This window comes from Euprymna scolopes, chromosome 36, assembly GCF_053919585.1.
Source record: "Euprymna scolopes isolate OS-2025 chromosome 36, ASM5391958v1, whole genome shotgun sequence".
Taxonomy (NCBI): domain Eukaryota; kingdom Metazoa; phylum Mollusca; class Cephalopoda; order Sepiida; family Sepiolidae; genus Euprymna; species Euprymna scolopes.
Window position 1 is genome coordinate 72,300,866 of NC_136517.1, and position 21,542 is coordinate 72,322,407.

The 21,542-nt window shown below is 33.5% G+C and overlaps 1 protein-coding gene across 1 annotated transcript in view; it reads right to left on the bottom strand.

Annotated features, from left to right (window-relative positions):
- The window catches only part of LOC145260588 (BTB/POZ domain-containing protein 7-like), a 328,060-nt gene that overhangs the window by 128,931 nt on the left and 177,587 nt on the right, over positions 1 to 21,542 (bottom strand). The gene's annotated exons all lie outside the window — the stretch shown is intronic.

Sequence of the window (21,542 nt, forward strand, 5' to 3'; positions counted from 1 at the left end):
TGCCATTTTTTTTTTTTTTTTTTTTTTTAGAGTAGAAAATGTAATTAGAACCAGGTTTTGTTGTACCATTTTTTTTCTTTCTCATAATTTCTTTTTGCACAAAATATACTTTTTTTTGTATGTTTATATCTGAGACGATGCACCAGGCAATTCCCTTTTGGCAATAAAACTGAAATCTAAATGAATGTCTTTATTCCAGGTGGAAATCATTCTGGATAAGGTTTCACATACTTCAGTAAGGTAAAGAAATAAAAGATGTGAATGATCTATTTCCAGAAACACACACATACTTTACCATAATACATTTTCGATATAATTGTAGATCAGCATCCTCAGTTAAATCACCTCCATCACCACAGAAAAAAAAGAAAAATTCTACTTTTTTATGCAATAACATATAAACACTGAAAAACTTGTCAGCAAGAAGATCTCCTCCCCACCAATAATATTTTTAAATTTAGAATGGGGGATCAGTTTCATTTTGTACATAAATTTAATGATACCCTATTTCCGGACTATTCAAACTTTTCAGGATAGTTAACCAAAATATTTTACCACTAAGTTTTACTAGCAAGATTGTAAAATCACACATAATGACTTAGAAAAGTAAACCTCTCTCCCAAAAAGCGAACATACGGTGTTCATCTCTCAGAGCAAACAAGAATTTTTGGTTAACTGCCTAAAAACGCTATTAATAGCCAAGAGACAGGTGGGGGAGGTCATTTTACGTTAAATTAATACATGAAACAGATCCATCACTTTAAATTTTTAAATTGTTTATTTTAATAGTAATGAGCCACCGTTTATCAAGGCCTGAAGGCCACTTGAGTATAAATTGTTAGTCTATAACTAACAACACTTGAGAGGATTGAAATGATTGGTTAAAAATAGGTTTTGATTGAATTGTGCAGTTCTATAAGAATTTCTTAACATTAGACTTAAAAATGACTATGTTATATTCAGTTGAGAAGTAGCCTCACAGTATTGTATTCCACAAATGGTGGAAATTTGTATCAAGGTTATATAAAATTGGTAGATCAAACGCTTGACTGAAAAAAAAAAAAAAAAAAAAAACTCACTGATTCTTACAGCAATAAATTTACTTCATTCCAAGACTTTTACATTGAGTCCATATAACAGGTTTGTATATAAGCAAAAGTGTTTTTTATAAAAGCTTTACTTTCTCCATATCAGTTTCTTTCCTAGTTATTTTAGACCATTAAATACTAATATTATTTAAATCCATTGCTTCGGACTTAACGTTAGTGTTGAGGTTAATAAAGGACATGATATGTGAAAATAGTTTTCAGGACACTAAAAAACTAACATAAAAAAAAAAAAACACTTAATTGGAGACGAGAGTGATCCTATGAAATCACTGAAGAAACATCAATGTTTCAGTGGACTTGGATTAAATTTGGCTTAAACATCCAGAAACATCCCAGGCTGATGTAAAAAAAATCCTAATCACGAACAATCACATGACCCATTATAATGTCAACATTCCAAACTCCCACCTACCATTAATTCATGTCGTGAAACACGATTATACAATTTAGTACAAAGGTAAGAATGCAACGAGTAAACGAATAAGTGTTGTTTATTTAGACATATTTATATTCTGCATTTTAGACTGTATCAGGTGTCCACCAAGTGATCCAATACTTCAATTTGTCTGATGAATTTGTATTCACAATATGTTAAAAAAAACAAATTTTTTAAAATGGCATGTAACCAAGGTAATGTACCCACACAAACATGGAGGAATAAACAAGGATAAAACAACAAATGAAATTTAAAATAAAACTTGTTTAAATTTATTTTAAAATAAAACTTGTTTAAATTTATTTTAAAATAAAACTTGTTTAAATTTATTTTAAAATAAAACTTGTTTAAATTTATTTTAAAATAAAACTTGTTTAAATTTATTTTAAAATAAAACTTGTTTAAATTTATTTTAAAATAAAACTTGTTTAAATTTATTTTAAAATAAAACTTGTTTAAATTTATTTTAAAATAAAACTTGTTTAAATTTATTTTAAAATAAAACTTGTTTAAATTTATTTTAAAATAAAACTTGTTTAAATTTATTTTAAAATAAAACTTGTTTAAATTTATTTTAAAATAAAACTTGTTTAAATTTATTTTAAAATAAAACTTGTTTAAATTTATTTTAAAATAAAACTTGTTTAAATTTATTTTAAAATAAAACTTGTTTAAATTTATTTTAAAATAAAACTTGTTTAAATTTATTTTAAAATAAAACTTGTTTAAATTTATTTTAAAATAAAACTTGTTTAAATTTATTTTAAAATAAAACTTGTTTAAATTTATTTTAAAATAAAACTTGTTTAAATTTATTTTAAAATAAAACTTGTTTAAATTTATTTTAAAATAAAACTTGTTTAAATTTATTTTAAAATAAAACTTGTTTAAATTTATTTTAAAATAAAACTTGTTTAAATTTATTTTAAAATAAAACTTGTTTAAATTTATTTTAAAATAAAACTTGTTTAAATTTATTTTAAAATAAAACTTGTTTAAATTTATTTTAAAATAAAACTTGTTTAAATTTATTTTAAAATAAAACTTGTTTAAATTTATTTTAAAATAAAACTTGTTTAAATTTATTTTAAAATAAAACTTGTTTAAATTTATTTTAAAATAAAACTTGTTTAAATTTATTTTAAAATAAAACTTGTTTAAATTTATTTTAAAATAAAATTTGTTTAAATTTATTTTAAAATAAAATTTGTTTAAATTTATTTTAAAATAAAATTTGTTTAAATTTATTTTAAAATAAAACTTGTTTAAATTTATTTTAAAATAAAACTTGTTTAAATTTATTTTAAAATAAAATTTGTTCAAATTTATTTTAAAATAAAACTTGTTTAAATTTATTTTAAAATAAAACGTACAACATTTACATGATGACTCGATTTACCCTTAAACATGTAACAATAAATTAAATTAATGCTTTTTAAAATAAAGTAAAAGTGCGTTTTAATTGTGAAAAAAAGTTAATTAAAATCACTGATTACACTGACAATTTATTCATTGGGGAAAAAAATACTAATTTGTTAAAACAAACAGGTAATCAGCATAAAAAAATATAAAAGTAAAATCTCCCGGGTAATGTTGGGTAGATAGAGCTAATTTTTTTTTATAATTTATAAATTTACTATATTTATTAGGAGGATAGGAAATCTCACAAGAGTTTGGAGTCTGTTTGCTCCCTATAAACTTAGAAACTACGGAATAGATTTCAATAAAAATTATCATGCCATTAACCCATGATCCAAGAGTGACAGATCATACAGGGTGTCCCAAAAGAAGCTGATGGTTAAAAAAAAAAAAAATCATATTTTTTTATATTTTTCTTTTATTTTTTCAGATCATCTAGAATAACCCTTCCAAGGTCATCCTGTCGCTACCCTACTGAGGAGCGGATATTTATCGTAGAGTCATATTTTCGGCTGAATGAGTCAATATCAGAAACCCAAAGAGAATTTCGACGAAACTTCAACACAAGAAATTCCCCAACTCCCAATGCAATAAAAACTATGGTGGCTCGATTTCATGAGCAAGGTTCTGTATGTGACCTCCCTAAATCTGATAGACCCCGTACGGCAAGAAGTGATGAGAATCGTCAGAGTGTGGCTGAGGATCCATCCACATCAGTAAGAAGGAGATCAAGTCAAATTGAGGGCTCTTGATCAATGTGGTTCCAGCAGGACGGTGCAACGGCGCATACGACACGAGAAACATTAAATCTACTTTAGGAAATATTTGGCAATTGAATAATTTCTCGTAGCTGTGAGATAAATTGGCCACCCCGCTTGCCAGATCTCACATGTGCAGATTTCTTCCTTTTGGGTTACCTCAAAGAGCGAGTATACGCAAGCAAACCAACCACAATAAATGCCCTTAAAAACAATATAGAGGAGGAAATTAGGGCCATAAACCCTGATGTGCTGGACAATGCCCTGCAGAGAGCACAAGAGTGTGAAAATGGTGGACATTTGAGTAACATCATTTTTCATAACTAAAATTAGACCTTGTGAAAAATATACCCTAGATTAAGTTGTGTAAATTAAATTACAATAAGTAAACTATGATATCTTACTATATCTCAAACAATCACGGAGAGGCTCATCTACCTACATATGAAAATTGGTAAGCATAACTTAAGTATTGAGGAAGTTAATCAAATTTAAAATCCGTCAGCTTCTTTTGGGACACCCTATATAAGGGCAACCTAGCTCAACCTTGTAAGTTATGCAAGATTAAAAGTAAGGTAAAAAAGACATTTTCTACAGAATAAGATGAAAGAATAAAAATCATACTCAGCTTTATAAAATTAAGTAAATAAGGACAGCATATACTAATTGATCTCTGGTCTTTTGCAAAGTATTATAATTTTGGTGTAATAGTTGAAATATTAGTAAACAGAAAACAACCAACAACTTCTTAGACATCTTTTTAAACGTTGATGAAAGTACTCCAGCTAAATTTAAAAGATATGCGTACAGCCCTAACCCTCTTTTACCGATTATAAAACATATTCCGCATTTTATTGAAGGTAACTCTACTAATGAAAAGGTAGTTAAGAATTTAACACAGTTCTAAAAAAATGTATAGGACAACATGGAATAAAAAAAATACGATACCAAAAATAATAAAAACAGAAATATCATTTGGTTCACTCCACCATATTATCAAATGCTAACAATTAAAGATATTTCGAAGTCTTATTGATAAAATATTTTCCCATAATTAATCCTATCCATAACATATTTAATAAAAATTATTTGAAATGGATCACCGTTCTTGTAAGAATTTAGATATGATTAAAACTTACAATAAGAAAATATTAAATGAATATTGTAAAGAGAAAAAAAATAAAATAAAAAAAATAGCATAATAATGATAAAAACTGCTAAAATATTAAGGAAAACGTTCAAATACGCATGACCTACAAATGATAACCAACTACAGAAGTGTATAAAAAAGATAGAGGAACATTGCATAGAAACAACAAACTGTATAATCGTAAGTTACCCCCCCCCCCCAAAAAAAAACGAGTGCTGACATCAACTGGCACCACACCAAATAATCAAAAAGAGTCAAAGAGGCTGGAAAGACCAAGGATAGGAAACACTAGCCAACCTCTACTGGATGTATGCTAAGAAGATGGAGACCTGGGAGAGGCTTTTTGTCACCTAAATTGCACTGTTGACTAATAGTCATTGCCATCAAGAAGTCAATGGCAAGCGGCTGTTGTGATGATGCAGATTCACTTGCAAAGATTATCGGAAGAGGTAGAGAGTACTGGAAATCTGGGGGAGACTTGACATCCTAACTTCAATGCACACCACCAGTTGTTGTCAGTGAACAATCTCTGATGACGGCTTGTATGAGAACCCCTGGGGAGTAGTAGTAGTAGTAGTAGTAGTAATAATGATAATAGCTATTGTTCTAATAGAAATAAGAAAGATAAACTGATGAATTTTGGACTATTGTTCTCAACTTCAATGTTTTAGTTGATGTAACCTCTAACCTTCCTCAGGTGTGTATTGTTGAACTTGAAAATCTATACAGAATTTTTAATGGAACTATTTAATCTATAGAGGGTGAATTGTTCTCGTTCTGTTAGCCATGATTGGGTACAAGTTTTGGGTAATTCTTAATAGTGCCTGGACTAAATATTGAACCTTCAACCTTTGGAAGACTGTCATTTATACCTGATTAGTTTTATGTGAATACAAACAAACACAAGAATGTTCATTTAGATGTTATCATTTCAGCATAGGATTCTAACTGCTACTCTCCTTGTAAACAACAATAAAAACGAAGTTATGAAAAGTAAGAAATATGTTATTCAAAATTTCCTTTTTTCAAATTATTACACAGAAAAAATGCTTAAATAAATAGAGGAAACACAGCTACATCGAAATACACATTCTGTGTACACAATGCGGGCACGTGTAAGAGGTTGGAGGTTTGTTATGTGGTTCTTTGGAGTAAACAAGACATTTTTTAGTTTAGTGCAATAAGAATCGAAGAAAACAGCAAAAAGAATGTCTCCTTGAGATGAAACACTTTAAGACAACATGGTAAACAAAGGCACGAAGAAAGATATTTAAGGAATTTGGAGAAGTTAATGTTTGCTTTGTTTAAACAATGGATTTAGGAACCAAATCCCAATAAGTCTCATTTGGTGATTAGGATTATCGATTGGAGAGAAGAGAGAAAAAAAAAGGCATTCACACGGAGTGAGTAGGGTGGGTGTTGGGGACGGAGAGGCAAACAATGAATCTTAATTTTTTTATGTGTGTTGCTATGTACCACCTTCTTAAGATAAACAATTTAACTACATTTATGTTATCTTTTGTCCCTATTTCACCATGAGGGCAAATTTAAATAAAAGGTTTTTTTAATCTGGTAAAATCCATCTCCCTAAAAAAAAAAAAGAGCACTATAGATTGAGATAAACATAAAAATTGTCTCAATTTAGAAGGATTTCTCCTTCGCTGACCGAAGACAAAAAAAATCAAGTGCAGTATCAAAACAAATACTTTTCTCCTCACCAAAAAGGCTTTATCTTTTGTCAAATTAAAATATATTGCATCAGGATTTTAATACATTAACAAGCGATAGACAAATCCTGGATCATATTCTCGCAGACATAGTTTAATAATGTAAATATTCATCACAAAAATTCAAGTTATCTGTACAAATTCAACTTTCAATTCACCATAGTCTTGTTGAATGAGTGGGAAAACCAACTCTCGCTGTAGGAGGTCCCTTTTCATAGTACAACATGGCTGTCTTCAAGTCCAATGTAAACAAATTCTTGTTAGGCCGTCCTCTTAAATAATTAAATTGTACCCAATTTTCATCAGTGTTGTACCGGGACCACCATCCACTCTTGACTCCTTATCCTCAAGTGACTGTTTTCTTATATATATATTAAAAAAAAAAGTATGGGGGGGGGGGTCTCATTTTTCTTTGTTAATCTTCTTTTTCCAGTCCATTAGGACAATTATCTGTTTTATTTAATCTATGGAGGTAAATTGTACTCATCCTATCAGACATGAATCGGCAGAAGTGTTAATTGTTATGTTTTGCTTATTATTACATGTAGGTTTGAATCTTAAATTTCCAAAAGATTACCAGTCTCCCATCTCGGAGATTAAAGCGTTCAGTTTGAAATTTTGTATAGCTGCCAATGTTCAATAGAAATATTCCCCAGTTTAAAAAAAATGAACCTGAAGAAAGTTACATCGTCCGAAACGTTTTGAAAATAACAATCAAGATGTGAATAGTAGTTTCAATAATCCAAATTATCAATCCTCATCTCAAAAATTTGGAAACAAAAAATAAAGACTCCTAGGTAACGCCGGATAGATACAACTAATTTGCAGACTTGAATTTGTTTACAAGTGATTAACGTTAAAGTTGAATAAAATCACAGGAGGACATATAGAAAAGTAGGTGACACGAGAAACCCGATCTGGCAAAGTAATTAAAATACACCGACAAGTGACAAGAACAATTCTTTCCACATTTGGACAAATGGAAAAACGAAGTTAACATGTATATGATTAAAGGCAACAAACGTTTCTCTTTTCGTTACTTTCTTAAACATTTTGGATTTTAAGAATTAGTTTCCAGATATTTGGTGTTAATTCATGGAGTATGAATCCGAAAATCGATTTTTCGTCCATCTTTAGTACTTTCGATCTTCATGATTGTCTTCAAGATTTGTTTTTTTTTTTTTGCTATATTTCCTTTATGATAAAAGACCCCTAACAAAACAAATTAATAACTATATATGCAAATAAGAAATAAACAGATTCAATTATACTTTGTTTCACGCTCCAGTCAAAACTACAAACCAAAAGTACAAAACACCTTAAATAATAACATATAAAAAAAATAACTTAACTTCTGAAAAAGATCAAAAATTGAAAACACTCAAAATAGACCTTGGATACATACTCCATAAATTAACACCAGAGACCCAAAACTAGCTCACAGTGATGAGAAAATGATTAAGAAAATAACCTATTTTTTCTAATCCTAACTGTTTTGTTTAATAACAGAACAATTGCAAGATGAAAAATTTGTGAGTTTAGTGCATTTTTTTATGCTTTGAAGTAAAAATTTGAAAAAAAAAAAAAAAATTAAAAAAAAAATACAATAATGGCCCCACATGATGTTCTCACAAGCAATAGATGACCACACGGCCATACTCATTTTTCAAGAGGTAATAAATTTTAGAATTCCAAGGCTATTCTTGTGAATCACTGACTAAGAAAATCGCTCAAAGTGCATTTTTTTATAGGGTTTGTCTCCATTTTACAGATTCCATGAAAATATTTCGGAAAATGTTTAGAAAATTTTTCTTGATTATTTGTTCAACCTTCTTTTTAGGAAATTCAATTTTCAAGTTCTTAATACATTGTATTTCAACTTTTTCGACTTCATGTATTCTTCCATTTCTTTCTAAATATTAATTTTGAAGCATCTCTCCAAAAATTTAAAAATCATTATGACAAGGATTATTGTAAAATTTAGAAAAGTAGTGTTTACTATCGGTAGCCTTGTAATTCATGCTCCCTTTATTTTATCCTTTAGTCCTCAAATTTTATGAACGATGTTTCTCACAAAGGGGAAGAATTGCTGTTTTCTAGGTCAAAATCTATCTAACATTTATTATTGGATAGTTTTTGACCTTGGAGAAGTATATAATATATATATATATATATATATATATATATATATATATATATATATTCATTTTTAGCTCCTCACATCAAGTGGAGCAATTTCCAACAACAAATAAAAAAATGTGATTTCTTAGGTTAGAAGCATAAATGGACCAAGTAATTGATTTTTGCATTTTGATCATTATATTCGGTTAAATAGCAGTTTTTACATGCTGTCATGTGTAAGATAGCTTTTAGAAACTGACTTATGTTTAGTTAGATCTTTATTTCTCTTTCATTCAAATCCATCTTTATCACTTCCTCACATGCTTTCCTTGGTCTTTCCTTGCCAACTGACCCTGCTGCTACAACTGTTCTATATTTACTAACCCAAGCATCCATTCTTTCAATGTAACCAACAATCTACACTCATCTCTCTATACTCTCCAGATTTAATCTTCTTCTAAATCATTATAGGTGTATCTTTAATTTTCACATTACACATCCACAGTATCATTCTCATGTATTTTTTTTTAATGCAACGAATGTCCTCAGCCCTTACTTGTCAGATTTCACATCCATACATCACAGAAGTTTTCTGAATTTCTTATATCTACTCGTAACTCTTGCAATCACAATAATACCAGTTCCTCCAAACTTATCTCTGAAACTACATGTGATTCAACTACACTTCTTGCATACCCAATACTTTAAGTACCACAAAAAATTGAGTTGCATCCAACTTCCTTTCCAGAACAATCTAAGCAGAGGAGTTATCTTTTCTGAGTGTTTTCTAACATTTAAACCACTAATCATCACTTTGATCTTGAAAAGATTTATTCTCTGAGCTTTAATTTTCATAGCATTCCTCCAAGTAACGAAATTAACAAGTAGACCTTTCATTGTTTCACAAGGAAGCACTAAAATCAACAGAAAACATCTCTTCTGGTCAACTGGTGTGAAATTTCATAGACAACGTTTCTAAAACAAATGAAAAGCAATGCAAATTACTATTCTTGTCTTGGTTACTATTTGCACAGCTTTTCAGCTGATGTAATCTACGATCTTTTTTCAGATACAGAATTTTGAACTGAACCATTTAATATAGGGGGTAGATTGTTCTCATTTCGTCAACCACGACCAGGTAAAAGTGTTAAGTAATTTTTATTTTATTCTTACTATCATCTGCAGTGAGTATTGAACCTTCAATCTCCAGAAGACTCATTTAGAACTGATTGTACGCAATGCCATTATCTGTTGCACCACACGTTCATGATCATTTTTAAATTCCATACAGATTCCCAAGTTCGAAAATATGCATCTGAAGACTAATGGAGATTACATCGGCCCAAAATAACCACTATTACAAGAATAGCAGTCCAAATAAATCAAATAATACATCATTATTGTTTGATTGATTCATTAATGTCCCTCTGGCAGCAGCTTAAATCAATTTCGTTGGCATCTTCTAATTTTAGCCAAAGTAGTCATCAGCTAACTCAGCCTGCAATGGTGATGCAATATCAAGGCCTCAGTGTGATAGGAATGCAGACTAAGCTCCTTACCCTCTTCTTTTTACCGGTATATCTATCATAATGATGTGTGGTAGAGAGAGGATGAAGTTAGTATTAAGATGAGGTAAGTGAAAGAAGAAAAAAAAAGAAGATCAGTGGAAAGTATATTCTCAACGTCCACTTGAGTAAATACATAATATTTTTGCTGTGGGCAAATTAATTGAGCCAAGTTTGTATCGCCTGAACCCTCTTCCCCACACCTTCAGAGGATGATGGAAGATAATGTTGCTGTGAGTGGAATTGCCACTTATGTGACATTGAACAGATTTCTATTAAAAGATGGAGCAATGGTTAGCCAAGTAGCCTACAAAACTTATTATTATAGTTAATGATTGATATTGACAGGGAATGGAGAAAAAGATACTTGATTGCAGCATTTATAAATTAGAGCTTTCTTTTGTTAGCAAAAAAAAAAATGCTATTGTTAACCCGACATAAAATCAAATTCGATTCTCATTCGTTGTCTTTGCTCCTGTTAAAATAAATAGTTCCTAGTTACTTGCCTTCCCACGGAGACAGAGTTAGACAAAAGGTTAGTTTTTAACATGGGGAAATCCAGCTCCTCAAAGTGGGATACACTGGATTTGAAGCAAAAATAAAAACATGTCTAGAAAGATTTTTCCTTCACTGATCGAGAACAGAAAAGTGTGGTATTAGAACAGAGACTTTTGCTTCTAACCGAAAGATCAAAGAGGACAAAACTAAGCGAAATGGATAAACTAGTCAAAATATGTTCGCATATTTTGGCTAGTTTATATGATGGAACTATTGAGTTTGCTAATGAACAGCCGATTAGAACAATTTCTTTTTAATGTACACTACCCCACTTACGTAAGAAGGATGTCATGTCTCAAAGGATGGTCTCATAGCAACAGAACATATACTACACTATAATCCCCTGAATTGAGCATTTAATAGAAGTTTCAGATTCAGACAGATATCAAATCTTCCTTAGTAAAAAAAACAAAAACAAAAAAAAACAAGAAATACAGGTTATTTGGATCCTGAAAAAAATTATGCCCATATATGGTAATGGCTACTTTGTTTTTTAAACAAATAGCTATTCTCAAGTTCTCTAACAACATTGTTCAGTTTTATAAAATTGGATTTAGTCTCAATCAAATTTACATTGCAATAAACAGAAATCATCTTGGAGACCTTCTATAATAATGGTCCAGAAGAACTGAAGAGAGGGGGGGGGGCATGAAACCTAAAGCCATAGATCTCAAATAAGTTAGATTTACCACGCACATTTGTTGTTTTATTTTTTACTCGATTAGATGTTTTGCCTTGTTTAGTAAGATTTATCTCATACGTGACAACAGTAGAAAATCAACCCGATTAAACTGATTGCCTCACAAATAATAAGTATTAAACAAAAACTAACTTTCAGCTACATTTTAAACGAACTTGGCCTTTTTGGTCAAGATGACGGATATGTTCAACCATTGGTTTGCTCAGGGATCCATCCCAGGGCAGGTGACCAAGGGAGTGATCACATTGCTGAAGAAAGGTGACGGGCATGGAGGGGAAGAGTTAGACGACTACAGGCCCATAACTCTGCTAAACACAGAGTTGAAGATTTTGGCCAAGGTCCTGTCGAATCGGCTGCAGGTTGTTATCGATGAGTTGGTTGAACCGGAACAGAACTACGCTGTGAAGGGGAGATCGATTCAGAACAACTTGCACCTGATCCGCACGATCCTAGAGGGGGGAATAGATGACGACACGGAAGCCGCGCTGATCAACTTAGATCAGTCCAAAGCTTTCGATAGGGTCGACCATCGTTTCCTGGCATCTGTCTTAGAGGCCGCCGGTTTTAAACCGGACTTTTGCAAGTGGATCTCCATAATGTATCGACAGCCCATGGCTGTCGTGCAAGTGAACGGAAAGCGCTCGAAACCCTTTGTTATCTCTCGGTCGGTTCGTCAGGGTTGTCCGCTGTCGCCCCTGCTTTATGTCCTGGCTTTGGAGCCTCTTCTCCACAAGCTGAGACATGGGGAGGCAAATTCGGCCCTGCGCGGAATGGCTCTGCCTGGCGGCTCAGCTGCCAAGGTATCCGCGTTTGCCGATGATGTCACGGTCTTTGTGTCGGGCTTCAGAGACATTGAGGTCGTGTCGGAGGCACTTACACAGTACGAAAGAATCACGGGGGCCAAGATAAACCGCAACAAGTCGGTAGGACTGCGGTTGGGCGCATGGAGTGGCAACGCAAACCTCCCTGCGCCCTTCAGCTGGACATATGGCCCGGTCCGGATCCTCGGCGTGTGGTTCGGACCGGGTCTCCAGCTTGACAAGAATTGGTTGGAGGTACGGTCAAAGGTGGAGGCTGCAGTCAATTTGTGGCTTCCTAGGAAACTTTCCTTAAAGGGTAGAGCTGAGGCGTGCGCCACTTACGTCTTTCCTCTCATCCTTTACCGACTGGCCGTACTTCCCCTGCCTGCACAACACCTAAAAGCTCTTGTCGAACTCTTGTCCTCGCTCCTTTGGGACAGAGGAAGACACTGGGTGAGCAGACAGGTCTGTATTCAACGTCCGTGTGAGGGAGGCTTGGGAATGCCGGACTTGAAGTGTCATCGAGATGCTGAGAGGCTGGCCTTCCTGAGCCACTATATGCAGGATGACCAACCGTGGCACCCCGTGGTTACTGCCGCCTTCCCTGACCTCGTTCTCGACCCTTCCATCGAGAGAATCTGCCTACATGAAAGAGTGCCGAGCCGCGCTAAAACGACTACCAAGGTCCAGTGACCTTGTGACTGCTACCCGTAGGGAACTCCACAGGGATCTAGTGAAGGGGGCCGCTGACGACCCGCTATGCGCACGTTTGGGGTGGCAGCAGAGTGAGGTCCGCTCCGCGTGGAGCTGGGCGCCAGGTTCCAGTCATCTGAACAATTCTGAGTTCTCTCTGACCTGGCGATTGGCCCGAAATGCACTTCCACTCAACAACATACAATGCAGTTCCGGGTTTTTGGAGTCGCCTGATTGTCCCCGTTGTGGAACAACAGCCGTAGAAACTACGGATCACGCTTTCTTCGATTGCCGCGAACTCCGCCAGTACTGGTCGTATGTCAGCGGAGTGACGGCTCGCATCGATCCTGAGCATCCTCGCCCAATTACTGTATCCAATGTTGTGGACAACGTGAGGCCGCCGTGGGACCGGGAAAGACAAATGGTCTACGTTACGATCCTGGCCGTGGCGAGAATGGTGATTTGGACGTCGCGTCTGCAAGGTTGCCGGGGGGGTGTTGTCTTTTTCTGATCAAGATCTGATCGCGTTCTTTAAACACCAACTACGGGTGAAGATCAGATGTGATAGAAGAAGGCTGCATCGCGCGGCATTTGACAGAAGATGGATACATGTGGCAAGTCTGTGTGTACGAAGAGGAGCCAAATTTGAATACGTGTTCCCCGCCTAGGTGTGGAACGTGCAGTTCTGTAAAGTAAAATTAAACAAGTAGTCTCTCAGCTAGCTGAGTGTGTGTTCCATCCCTCCCCAATTAGGAAGCCTCCAAGATCCCCATCCCCTCTTACCTGCAATTTTTGTTTTCACCCCTTCCTCTAAATTTTACCCATCTTGGAGAAAAAGAAATACAAACTAACCTCCATCCCTTACCCACAAAAATTTTCTTTTCTCCATTCACCCCCATCTAGAGGGCATCCCCACCTAGAGACTGACCCGCAGAACGGGCAGTCTATCAACTAGACGGGGTTGGGAGGGTCCTACTAATCACCTTTTGTTTTTTCTTCCCCCGCCGCCCTCGACACAAATGAATTATTGTTACCATTTTATTGTTATCTTTTTTGTTTTTACAAGTCAATAAAAATGTTTTAAAAATAGGGAGTTACTAGGACGTCCCCCAATATGAAAGGGTGAAAGCGGTATTATGGTGAAAGAAGATACTAGCTGGGAGAAACTTTTGACTTTGTTTAGTTCTGGAGTGACAAGGATGACCAACGACCCCCAAAATCCCCCCTTTTGAGTTGGCCATGTGCCTAAGTTTTTTGTTCATCGTTGATTTTTTTTCTGTATTTTTTAACATGAATAAAAGATTTAATATCTCAAAGTGTAGTATCTGTTCTTCAGATACTGCAAGCTATGACTAGCAAAGACCAGATGTAGGGGCAACCCCACATGCCTGACCATTAACCAGCTCCCATTTCCCACCTCTCGGGAGCTGGTCCCCTTTTTCCCTTCCCCCTCCCTTCACTCCTCACATTAAAAATCGGCCTTGTGCCTAATTTGCTCGGTGGGGGAGCAAATAAATACCATCTGTTCTTCAGGTGCTGCACTTCCATTTCTTGTTCTCTTTCGGTGGAGGAGAAATCCTTCACGACTGAGACAATTTTTTATTTTTGTACCTTTTCTCCACGTTAAAAAACGACCCTGGTGTCTAACTCTGTCCCGTGGGGAGGCATAGTAAATAGGTACATTTTAAACTGCCATTTTGTATTTTTATAATTTTTATATATAAGACACGACAATACCAATAATTATGTACATCAACGACCGGTTTTGTTATAAAAAAAACTAAATCGCTTACATTCTCTTTAAAAATCAATAAGATTATATTTTTTATTTGAATAAAACAAATGTTTCAATGATAACTATCGTTTAGAGCACCGGTTTCATTTACAATATAACAAAACAGTAAACTGACAACGTTATTTTTTTTATAAATCGAATATTACGACTTGTTTACTAGCAGAGCTACCAAACATTTCCCCGGAGTAAAAGTGTAATATATTTTTTATTAAAACTTCTCTCTATCTCTAGAATTCTCTCTTTTCTCTCCCACCGTTTTCCTCTCACTCTCCCCAAACCCCTCTATCCAACCCATTCTTTTCTTGTTGGACATACAGAAAACTCTTTGTACAATAGATTCCTTGTGGAATTAGTCAGCATTTTATTTTCAAATTACATAATATTGAAATCCACGTCCAATGAAGTCGTCGTTGTTGACCCTCGGAGAATGAATAATCTTTTCTAAATTTTAGATATTATTCACCCAGGGTAATGCTGATCAAGAATATATCAATTTTGTGGGTGTTTGTTTTGTAGATTTGGAGTTTTAGCTGGACATACAAATATCTTCCTTTTATATAATAGACTAGCGGGAGTGCCCGGGGGTGTTTGGAGGTGTGTGTGTGTGTTTGGGAGAAGATAGATGAAAACAAATGAAAAAAAAAAAAGCGATAACAAAAAAAAAGTTTTGGTAGGTAGGTAGGATCGAACCAGAAGATGGAAAATAAAGTGTGAAAAAAAAACTGACACATTACCTGCTCGGCCAGCAAGGGAGAGCAAGAGAAAACCATTTAAATTTAACTATTAAAAACAGGTGCGTGAATTTAATGAGGTCAAATAGAAATCCTGCAGTTAACTTTTACTGCAAGGCAGTTTTTAACCCAACTTTGGTTGGTTTTGTTTCCCCAAGATGTTGGAGGGAGGGAACCAGCTTCCTATAAAAAAGGGATCGTCCAAATTAAATAGCAATTGTCTGATATAAGGGGTTTGTTTCCCCCTGCATTGATCAAAGCTTTATTGCTTTCTGGACTTTCTCGGCACGAAAGCCAGGAAAACTGTCTTCACTTCAGATTAGTTTCGCTTTTATATGAAAAAAGTCGAACCAACACAAGGGGAGCAAGAATTTTGTAAAAGTCGATGTAAATAAATCTAGACGTGATGCGCATTCGCAAATCCTAGATATTACGATCTAGACAGTATATAAACAGTTCTAAGAAATAGTAACCCCCCACCCCTAGAACCCCCCCCCTCAAAAAATGTCTTTGCTGGACATACAAAAAATGTGCACACATATTTTGCCTTTTACATATATAGATTTACTTCAATAAAACAAATGACACAACCAAATCGATTATGTTATTTTTTTTTTTTTTTAAATCAAGTATTATGAAGTGTTTTTCCCCCTCAATTTACTAACATAAAATTAATAACTTGGTACTTGTTCAGTTTACGGACCATGCTATTTCTTATATAGGATTTTTCAAGTCAAATTCAATTGTACCCATATCTTCGGTTTATAGGAGTACAGAATAGTTAACTAAGTGTCCCCTCCACATCATAATGAGTTTCTAAATAATGACTTATTTCACCACCATTCATAAACTGCAAATATACAAATAACTTAAGAATCTTTTTTTTTTTTTTCTTTTTTTAATAAACACATTTGCATACAAAATCTTTAAATGCTTTCTTTTCATTACGGTTTTTCTTAAATAAAACAAACTATTTGGTTTTTTAACCATAGCATTTGTGAAACTACTATTACTAGCATCGACATTACATTGACAAAAAAAATGACATGAATTTCTGGGAATCTGCTTTTAATATTGTGGGGGGGGGGGTCTATGTTCACAATGGATGGTCCAAGGTTAGGCATGTAATTTCTCGAGTTAAACTACTTTCCTAGGCAATGCCGGAACCCAGGCAGCCAGTTGATAAAAATAAATTACTACCCTCCCTTTTCCCTGACAATGCTGGGTAGTTGTATTGTTGCTAGTTGTATACATAATATTCTATTTCAATTTCTAAAATATATTTGTTTTTGCCCTTGCTCAAGTATAATATATAATAAATGCAGTAATTGCTAAATGTCCATACTCCAAATTAGCACTGTTTACTCCCTTGTGTGATGAAACAGATTTACAAAGTATTAAAAATTATTATTTTTTAATCATTTTTCACCTCAAACAAGGCATATTGCCACTTGGACATAATGGCCTGCTATTTGAGACCATGTCAAACATGGGAATGCAGGGAGTTGAGTAGAGAGAGGTCTGTTCACATTACATTTGAACTTCTGCATTTCATTACAATCAAGAAAGTAGGAAAAAGAGAGGGAATTCCAAAATTTAGCAGTCTGGGGAAAGAAACTATTAGAATAGAAGGATTTCTAGTATCTAGAGACCTCAACGGTGAAGGGGTGGAATTTTGCTTCTTGTCAGGTTGGTCGAGAGTTTGTAGAGAGGGAACAAGTGCTACGAGTATTATATTAAAGTCCTTATAAAACAGACACAGGGATGCAACATTATGGTGATGGGGTAGATGGGGTTGGGCCGATAGTGCAGATGATATTAGATTGGAGACCTTTTTGGACCCTGTCCTTTTCATTTTCATCTTTAAACCATTCCTTTCATTTTAAGTTTGTTTTTTTTAATAATTTTTTTTTTTTTTTTCAAATTTTCAAAATTACATTTGCTTATTACAATACGGTTTCATAATTATTAATTGGACCAACTTCTTATAAAACTATACCTAATTGTTCTTAAGGTATGAATGTTGTTTTAATCTATTTATAAAATTATTTGAGCTAAATAACGTCTCAAATTTTCGATCTTAATACATGATGATTTTCTAATGATTTTAAAGACATTTTAAATGACTTTAAAATTGACAGTTTAAATGCTTCTAATTTTTTTTTCAAAAGGTCACAAATACATCTTTTTTTTTTTTTCAAGTATTAAAAAAAGTTCAAAATGGCTAATTTTTTTTAGAAGGATAGATTAATTTTTTAAATAGAATTTTAAAAAGTTTGTTTTAATCCTGTACTTGTTGTACGGGTGTTGAAATTATTAATCGAGAATCAGAACTTTTTGAGTATCAAAATCGATACTGAATTGAAAAATTGTATTTCCCGATGCCAAAAATCATTTGTTTATTTTTCTTTTTTTTCTTTTATTATTTTTTGATTTTTGATTTTTTTTTTAAACTCAAACTTATTTTTCTATTGCTGGCACTAATGATAAAATAAATATTTATTGAGTTTGAACTACCATTAAAACTAACGTCTATAGATCATCCCCCCCCACACACACACAAGTGTATGTTTTACGTTTGTGAAAATACATGCAGATATTACATGCGTTTTTATAGTAATTCAAAAATAAAAAACTATGATTAAATATTTAAAGATTTGAAAAGAATCAAAAATTTTAAACAGAATCGGTAATTGCATCGGATTCTGGACAAAAATATTAGAATTGTCCCATCAGTAGTGGTGATACATTTATTTCAATAAATAATTGATAAATAGTAAATAAATAAAATAATATTTAAGTTATGTAGAAGCGGAAAACATTCAGAAATAAAAGGTCACACAATTTTATTAATATAGATTAATTTAGAAAAAAAATGGCGAAAACACTCGGTATTTTTAACCCTTAGATAAATGAAAGGAATTCCAAGGTGAGAGGCTATTATTATGAAGTCTACTATTTTCTGAGCAGAAAATTGCGACATTACCAAAAGTGTACTTCATCGGCATAGTTGAGAATAGAAATGACAAATTGCATGCACAGGTGGGTGGACAGAGTGCCGCGTACGATACTAGATATTTTGAAAGCAGTAGAGAAATCAGGTGTAATAAGTCATTGTTGGTTATGTGACAAACATGACACCCTCTGAGAAAACAACAATAACAGACAATGCGATCACATGATTACCAGTTGATATTATGAGACAGGTGGAATGTCATCTTTGTATTAATAACAAAAGATGAAATACTGATTTGAAGCTTTAGAGACGCACACATATTTGTATGTGTACACACACACACACAGTTCTTACAGGCATCACTTCCTATCTATCTATAAAGTTAGGGATATGCATATGTTTATATATGTATACGTGCAGGATTCACTCCAGAACTAATTAGCAGATGATTATGAATATTGGAATACACCTGATAGAGGTGCAAACATGGGCTGTTTTTTAGTTTTAAAATGAGTAAAATAAAGGTGAAACCTTTCATAAAACCTCAAATTGTTTTGGAAATTTTCATATATATTACGCATCCATAAAGTTCAGTTTTCTTGGAGTATCTTAAGGGGTTTTAGAGGGTATAATATGGGAATAAGCATGCATTTGAAAATTTAGATATTTCAGATTTGCATTAAATTTCATGCAAAAACAGTTAAGCAAGATTTTCTGAATTTCAATTTCTTATTAAAACTCTTTAAGCTTAAGACTTGAATTTGAGACATTATCTAAAATCAAAATCATGTAATGGATTTGGATCAAAATTAGAATAAGGATTATAGACTTAAGGTCTAGTAGTATTATATCTTTTTGATTTTTACAAAGGATTCACCACATCAAAACCTGTAGGCCACTCGAGGATAAGGATTAATGAGTGTATGGTAGTCAATGGCACAGTATCGTAGTAACCGTTAGTAGTGGAAATTTGTTCAATTGGATTACTTAAGGGAAACGGCCCACCAAGAACTTGTTTATGTTGGACTTGAAGACAACCATATTGTAGTCAGCTGAAAAGCAGGCAAACAGAAGAGTTCCACAGTCATGCAGTTCTAAGAAAGAAACTTTGTTCATGGAATCTATGTTTAGGTTTAGGCACAGATAAAGAGTGGAGGAAATTATTGATAGTGGTTTCAGCCAGACAAATGAAAATCAGGCAACGGGGGGACCATAGATTGGAGCTCAGATGAGTATTTGCCATCAAAATAATGATAAAACAGATGTTCACAATGTCTCTTCTGTGAGAAAGAGCTTGCAGAGAAGAGAAAAGGGCATCCCCTACTAGGCTACAAAGTCTATTTTGAATTCTGTCAAGGCAGGATATGCTGCTTCTAGCAGTTCCTGTCCAGATGTGGCAACAGTACTCCATCCCTGGACGTACTTGGCTCTTATACAGGTAGAGAATTGCATCAGCAGCAAGATATCTGAGTGGTAGAATGATCCCATCATTTTGGCAGCAGCCTTGGCAACGGATTTACTGTATGTGTTTCAGTTCAGATCAGGAGTAAAGGTCAAACCCTGAAGCTTGTCAAAACATGGAGCCTCCCAAGACGAGAGCCATTCATTTTAATTGATGCCAGATGGGGATCAGAACATTGATGATGTAAAGATAGAAGCTTGGTTTTAGATGCATTAAAATTAACCAGCCACTCCTTTCCCCATTGCACCAGATGCTCAAGATCAGAAGAAAAAGAATAAGAGAGAACTTTGTCATTTACGGCCTTTGAAGTGTTGCCATAGATGGTAGTGTCGTCAGCATAAATGCCTATGAATAATCTTAGGATGTGATTTGGGAGATCATTGATGTAGATCAAGAAAGAGTTGGTCTTAATTTTAATGTAAAAGCACATAAAAGTGGTGCAAGCCTGTTCTGTTTGAAAAATTCATTTTACGTAGCCATCTAGTTTTTATGTGTGCTCTACTCCAAAAAGCTTATACTAATTGTGAGTAGACATATACAACATCAATTTGATTCTCTAGAATCTTTCTGACGTGTGCTTCATTTACAGTGATGTTCCCTCCTCCCAGTATTATGACTAGTGGAAACTATGAAAATTCCAAAGATAAGTTTATTTTTTTATATATTTACATATTTTATCCGGGGGGGGGGGGTAGCCTGTGGTGTAAGACACCCTTATCCATAAGGGAGGGTGACAGGAAAATACAGGTATTTATGATAAAGGAACTGGATTTCCCCACATCAAAAACGGACCTGGTGTCTAATTTTTCTCTCATGAGGAGACAATTAAATAAGGACATTATCCGGCATTACCTTCTCCTTTATGCGGGTGGCGATGTATTATCTTTTATCTGATTGAGAACTGAACTAATACATTTTGACTCAAAGGTCAGGTAGTACTGATAATTTTGGACTAAAAGGATTTCTCTTTATGAAGCTATGTTCGATCTTAGAACAATTTATTTCAAAATGGGTAAAGTTTAAATTCTGAAACACAGTGGCACCAGGTTTTCTTAATTACATTTTGCATTTCATATCTGGTGATTGGATGATCTCATTTTTTAAAAATAGGTGTGGAAGGTGATAATGTACGTACAAACAAAGCTACACTTATCATTATACAAATTATTTACATAATGAACATGAACCTTCATGCATAGTATATGATCAATTGCTTGATTTAGTTGATTTGAGTTGGTTATTTTTTACGATGGGGCATCTTATAAAGGAGGGTTTGCTATTCATATATAACCTGTTATCTTGCCGGATTTTTTTTAAGTCAGACCCAAATAGCAACTTGTTTAAAATACCGATACGTAATCTATTTTTTCTTTTATCTTCAACTATATTATTAGCACAAATATTTTATTGCACGTCAGTTTTTTTCTGAAAATATTTATTCCGGCTAAGAAAACATTTAGAATGGTGTGATTTCCTCTTACTCCCTGAATATTCTAAAACATTAAAGAAAATTAATCAGTCATTTTTCACTGAGTTTTGCAAAAATAAATATTTAAAAACAT